This window comes from Cupressus sempervirens, chromosome 1 (genome assembly GCF_028749045.1).
Source record: "Cupressus sempervirens isolate cs-2001-9-10 chromosome 1, ASM2874904v1, whole genome shotgun sequence".
NCBI lineage: Eukaryota > Viridiplantae > Streptophyta > Pinopsida > Cupressales > Cupressaceae > Cupressus > Cupressus sempervirens.
This window is the reverse complement of record NC_143118.1, coordinates 514,236,780-514,244,363: the sequence shown is the minus strand read 5'-3', so window position 1 is coordinate 514,244,363 and position 7,584 is coordinate 514,236,780.

The following is a 7,584-nucleotide window of genomic DNA, read 5'->3' as shown; positions in this document are numbered from 1 at the left end:
ATAAATATCTTATTAATTAAGTTTTGAAAATAAAATTTAAAGTGCAAAAGAAATTAATTTATTAAAATTTCATGATTGCATGAAAAGTGCATGAGATTTAAAATTAATAAATTAATTTAAAAAGAGTCAAGCGAATATTAAATAAAGTAATGTGTATTATTTTAATACCTTTCCACCTAGGAAAATGTGCACCTCTTTTATGCACGTGTTGTCTACACTTAGGCGTTAGCTCATTATTTGAGCACATGGTATCTACAACATTGTAGACACCTCATCATGTTGTGGAAGATAAGTGCTTAGTTGTCATGCTTATCTCCTAGTTCTTTCTAGACACATTCTAGATGCATGTTAGAGGCCTTTATATACAGGCTCTCCTAGTGTCTATAAAAATAAAAGAGGCTCCTACATGCTTCTACATGCTTCAGATAATAGTGAGCATTTGTATTGATCACACTCTTTAGCCTACTGGGTGCTTGTGCTGCTAGATTTGGAGAAGGAAGGAATTCTCGAGAAACAAAGGGTTTTGAGAGGAGGAGTCTCTCTAAAAAATTTTGGAGTGTAGCGATTATCATCAGTGTCCAGGTAGACACTTGTGATTCTCGCAAATTTTAAATATGCTCATTTCTCTCCTATCTTCTTTGTGTCTGTTGAATGCTTTCTAAAGAATTTAGTGATGAATTTTTTCAGTTATAATTCCTATTTTGTATATTTAATATCCTATTATGGGAAACCCACCGAATTTGTATATTCCTCTTCAATAGATTAAAGAAATTTATTGAGAAGGGTTCAAATTTGATTGAGAAAATCTTCGTGGGTACATTGTAATTCTCTATCAGAATAATTTGAGGTTTTGACAAAAATAATAATAAATGCGTTGTTTTCATCTAGAATATTAGATCTTGGATTTGATATAAAAAAAAATATTTATTCATACAAAAATGAATTTGAACAAAATGAATATATTTAGTTATTTATATATTTACTACAAAATCATTTGCATTGATTGTACCAAAACACAGGTGTGCATGTCACACTGCCATTTGGCATATTCTTAGACGCTCATAAAATAATTTAATATTTAAGAATTTGTAGGGTGTGGCTACCCTATGATTTGGACCATGGTGAAAATATTGTAGTTGTGTTTATTTTAATTATTCCGTTTCCTTTTCATTACTAATCAGACCAACCCAAATCCACACAATCATGTCAGGCTGTGTAAGGTTTTATCGCTCATTTAAATCATCGGGCTTGACAGATTTGTTTCATTGGCTAGCTAAGATTTGGTAGTATATGAATTGATCCTTGGTGGTGATTGACCTATACGATCATTCAAATATGATAGTAAACCCTGACATTCATTTGTCAGATCCCAGACTAGGCTATTTTCATTCTATATTGATTTCTCGTAAAAGTAGTGCCTATGAGACAAGCGAACTAGTAAATCATTAGTCAAAGAAGCTAGAACAATAGACATTAAACGCTTTGGGTCACTTCAGATTGTAGCTGTGGGTAATTATTAACGATTACATATTCTATAGATTGATTAGACCTCATATTTGAATCAGCATGAATCTATAAATTACTTAGGCACCAAGATCTTGGTGATTTAACAGTTAAGGAGAGATAAGACTTCACATATAAAGAATGAGCCATTCCTGTCTGCGAAGAAATACTCGATCATATGAGATCCGAAGCTCATTATAGTGTTGATCTGAAGCTCACTATAGTGCCGAATGTTAGATCCATGTAGGTTTAGACTATGTATTGCTAGTAAATAGCAAAAACAAATAAAAAATTACAACTCACCCAACCCATTTAACTCGGCAGCATACGAATATGGGTCTACAGAGTACCTGCATGATCGCAAAGTACCTGCGACCCACGGGCCGCATAGCCACTCTATTCATGAGCATGGCTTAATACAACATGTGCATGATTTTTAAATTGCTCAATTGTAATTTGTTAGTGTTTGTGGTTCATAGTTTATGTTATTAAAAGTTTCCCTGTTATCAATAATATTAAAACATTAATTAATGTATATATATATACATATATATATATACATATATATATAAATATATATACATATATATATACATATATATATGTATATATATATGTATATATATATGTATATATATATGTATATATATATGTATATATATATGTATATATATATGTATATATATATGTATATATATATATATATATGTCTAATAATGTATCCATATCTTGCTCAAGGCATTTTCTCTTGCCTCTGTGGTCTTTTTTGTAGCATGTTTTGACATATGTATTAGGCTATGACTTCCAGGAGGAAAATATAATGTGACTCCATGATTGTAAACAAAGGAAGTTTCATTTAAATCAAAATGTTTCATATAGTAGGTGGATCTTCTACATTATATCGAGAATAAGTATGAGAAGTGAACCTTATTCATATTGCAGATGACAAAGGCGAGTGACTTGAGTCCAATAAGCTTATACGACTTTATTTATATGCGGCTCTTGTTAATATGAGGGTTGTTTGTTTTTAAGATTTTGATCTTAATTAATAACTTTTTGTGATAAGTTATTTTTATATTAATTAATAATTTAATTAACAATATTTATTAATGAGTTCAATAATATTGTTTTAATTTAAATAATAATGATTATTAATAAGAATATAATATAACTTGTTATTATTTAATAATATTTAATAACAAGTTTATTATTATTGTTAATTTAAATATTAATGTTTTTAAGTGTAGTTAATTTTCTTTGTTAGTTCTATATGAGTTATTAACTAATCTAATTAAATTTAATTTAATTAAGATTAGTTAATAATTGAAGGAGAGTAATCTAATGAATTATTAATCAACGTAAATAGAAGGAATTTTGATGGAGGTTGAATTTTAAGGGGAGTATTGAATGGAAAATAATTCATTTTATAATGATAATGATTTTTGTTTAATCGGAATTAAATGCATTGAGAGATCATTAGTTATACTGATTTGAAGCAATTCAAAATATTTATCCAAAGAGCAATTTAAGGGAATTGATTCCAATTTTTATTATTATTATAGAGGTAATTCAAAAAAATGAATGGGGTGACTTATGGTTTAAACTGAGAATTTTATATACTTGAGATATACTTGAAATGAAAATTGAAACCCCATATTTGACTTAACCATTTTTGAGTCATCGATCAGTTATATTGGGATTACTTTCCAGTCGCCTTGCTGAGACTGAAGTGTTTTTTTTGATCTTGACGATGTCATGTTGTGACATGATTTGACTTGACCATTTTGGGGTCTTCGGTCAGTATTATTTTGAGATACTTTCTGGTTGCTTGTTGAGAATTGATGGATATTGTGGATTATCATTTAATGCCTTTCAGTTTCTTGTAAAGAACTATTGTGAATATTATGAATATATTTTTGGTGCTATCCAGTTATTCATGGAGAACTAATGTGAATATTGTTGCTTTCCAATTGTTTGTTTAGGACTGAGGTGATTTATATGATTCTTGATTTGTGATTTCATAAGCATGCACCAGAGGTTTTGTGAAATTTTTTTTATACTATTTATATGGATGGATGTCAGGATATGTCCTGTGATTCAAATTGAAAATTATATTTATGAGGTTTACTTTGTGGAGCATTTATGTGTACTTGAATGGAAGTACTAGCCTATTTTTAGGTTTCCTGTCAAGGAACTGAGTCTGATCTTTATGGGTGTTGTGTTATGGGACACAACTATGTTTTATATTCTTAAGAGAGGTTGTCTAGGTACATGTCTTGAGAGTGGATTGCAGTAGGGGTCCAGGGCCCAAATTGGTTAGTACCAGGGTAACATATTGCAAGTTATGTAATAAGAGATAATCTAGTAATTAATAATTTTGGGGAAACAAACTAAAAATATAAGTTAGAGATATTTGACCCGCCCATGCCTTAAGTGCTTGTATAGACTAAGGATGGGAATGGGATGATTGCCTCATCTTCATGAGAGGGCTTTCTAGTTCCACATGTGCTACTTTGAGGGTCTGGGGTTCAGAGTAACTAGTCTAGGGTAACTCAACACTTTAGGGTCCGAGGTCTATTGAGAGACCAGTCAAAGGTAACTCAAGCAACCATGTGATGACATTCCCTAGAATGTAGTCTGAGCCTCCTCTATAGATTTTGTGTACCTCTAGTGGTGTACTTATGGTTGGATATGATTATTGTGGAAATTTACTTTCATTGATGTTGATTGGTGATTTTTGAATAATGTACTTTTGACATGTGGATCTTTGACTTGAGACTATCTCCTCTAGCACATTCTTTGTTGGCATTTACCTTCATTCTATTCTAGATCATTATGATGCATGTTAAATATTATGATTGATTTTGTTTGCTGACATGATTCTTATATTGATAATTAGCATATGAAGATGATGTTATCTACTTTGTAGGATCATCTTATGCTTTATTCTTGTATGCTAGATTTCTTTATGCGTATGATGTAGCATGTTAGATTTCTTTATGCATATGTTGTAGCATATTTAGGAGTGAAATCCCTATTATGATAGTACTGATGATCTTTTTGATGGCTTGGGATGTTATGGACGGAGGGATGGCTAGGGTCTACGATGGTCTAATGATGCTATTGATGGTTGGGAGGAACTGTACACTTAAATTATTTGTGTTTTATGATGGATTGTTATCTTTTATGATGATTGTTATATCCTTATTGATGGATGGATGTATCATGTATGCTATTTGCTTCATTTACTTTATTGTACTTGTATCATAAATTCAATGAGGATGATGTATCCTTATTTTTACATAGGTATATTATTTTAAGCTTTTCATACCTTGTGACATGTACAGTGGATGATTGAGCATTCTGAGTCTCATTTTCCAAGAGGCATTTAGAAAAAATGAATATTATGGACTTTGGACTTTCTATTATTCATTCATATGGATGTGGTGGTTGTTAGACTTAGTTTCAATTAAATTTAAGTGTGACTCAACGTCATGGGATCATTAAGGAATGTAACCTGTTATGTATTCTTTCAGATGATTACATGTTATTACTTTCCCTACTATGTGTTTGATGTGTATGATGTTATTTTTCTTGTTTCAAAAAAAAAAAAGTTTGGCAAACTTTAGGTTAATTCTTTTGGATCCCTTGGCGGAGTATTACATCTGGTATCAGAGCCTGAGTTTCAACATTGGGAACTCTGGGCATAATGTGCACTATCACTTGAGTAATTAGTAAACTTGCAACTAATTTAAACAACAAACTTTTTTTGACATCAAACTTGGAACCAAAATATTCTGTGCATGGAACTAGAAAACTTATAAAATTTTCTAGATTATTGCTTTACGTAAATAAATTATAAGCTTATGTTTATGATGGATTCTTAGATGTCATTGTTGTGTTTAGGTGTTGTAGGGGAGATGACTTTTGGTTCTAGATCCATTGCTAGGGGTCATAGCTTTCGACATGGTAGAAGTCATGGGAGAGCTAGTCATCATATCCCTTCCTTGGTCCATATAGGGGATCCTATTCAGGAAGAGGCTAGAGGGGATGATAGTGTTAAGAAACATGATGAGATAGAAGAACTGGTCATTAGAGACTTGGTCAAGGAAATTCTATTATGCCTACCCTTGCAGGATAGAGCTCATCAAGGAGATAGAGAAAGGTCCACGAGTCCTTGAGGGAGGGACCTAGAGAGCAGAAGGCAGTCTAGCTAGTCCATCTAGATGAAGGACCTACTACAGGTCAAGGTCAAACCCTTAAACATATAAGGTATTGGATATGATGCTGAGAATTGGTTGATCACACTAGATAGGTGTTTTTCTATGCAACACTTTGACTCCAATGTCAAAGAAAGATATGCCATCACTCACTTAGAGCACTTTGCAATGATTTGGTGGAATATAGAGGAGAAGAAACTTGGGATAAATATGTAGACTGTCACATGGAAGTTGTTCCTCTAACACTTTCGTGAGCAATTTCTATCGGAGCAGTGGTAACAACAAAGGGTAGATGAGTTTCATAACTTGACATAGGGTACCAAGACTATGGTGGAGTATGAACATAAGTTCTTTAAGCTTATGTCTTATGTAGGAATCAGTGATAGCTCACCATTGATGGTCCAACATTTCATTAGAGGACTTAATGCTAACATCATTGGGGGTGTTAAGATATTCCAACCTAAAAACCTTAAGGATGCAATATTGTGAGCTACTTTGGTTGAGATGAGTGTGACTTCGGGTCAAGGTGGCCTACCAGGTGTTCAAACTGGAGGGTCACCTTATTCAAGAGAATCTAGGGATAACCAGTCTCAAGGAGCTAGAAGTTCTAAAAATTCCCCTAACTTCTTTAAGGGTAATCAGGAGAAGCCAGGAAGAAATTCTTTTCATGGAAAGAGTGGTGGTTCACAGTTAGGAAACTATCGCAACTGGAAATGTAGTATGTGCAACAAGTTGGATTGAGTTCCTTAGGCTCTCAGTCATGATGCTAGTGTTGGTAGTTTTCATCAATCACATGCATCTAGGGCTTAGGGAGGATTTAGAGGAGATTGCACCTCTTGTGGACAACCTAGTCATAGAGCAATCAATTGCCCTAAGTGTGCACCTTAGCTTGTAGTAAAAGGCTTGTTGGCTTTTAGTGTACAGTGGGGAAAGACACATAACGAGTTCTGAATTTTTGAGTTGATTCATGTCTCTTTGTAGTGAAGACAACAGAGTGAGTAACTTAGTTTTTTCATTCTTGCAGGATTCCAGGAGTAAGCCTAATTCTAGGGGGGGTGGATGTAGTGCCTACCCTAGTTTGCATTTTGCTGTGATGGATTTTTCGTATTTTACTTTGTGAGTCCTTGGTGTATTTTCTATTAATTAAGTCTAATTAAAAGATTTAATTAATGGAATTTAATTAAAAGGAAAATTAATATGTCATTTTATTATTTAATTTAATTTGATTAATTGAGAAATTAATTAAATTAAAGAATTAAATTTGGAGATGAAAGTTATAAGTTTAAAGTTGAAACGTGATAATATTTATTTAACTTAAAAATAATATATTTAGAGTTCATTTTTAAATAAATGCTAAATAATATTATTATTTAAGTTAATAAATATCTTATTAAGTAAGTTTTGAAAATAAATTTTAAAGTGGAAAAGAAATTAATTTATTAAAATTTCATGATTGCATGAAAAGTGCATGAGATTTAAAATTAATAAATTAATTAAAAAAGAGTCAAGTGAATATTAAATAAAGTAATGTGTATTATTTTAATACCTTTTCACCTAGGAGTATGTGCACCTCTTTTATGCACGTGTTGTCTACACTTAGGAGTTAGCACATTGTTTGAGCACATTGTGTCTACAATATTGTAGACACCTCATCATGTTATGGAAGATAAGTGCTTAGTTGTCATGCTTATCTCCTAGTTCTTTCTAGACACATTCTAGATGCATCTTAGAGGCCTTTATATATAGGCTCTCCTAGTGTGTATAAAAAGCAGAGAGGCTCCTACATGCTTCTACATGCTTCAAATAATAGTGAGCATTCGTATTGATCACACTCTTTGGCCTACTGGGTGCTTGTGCCACG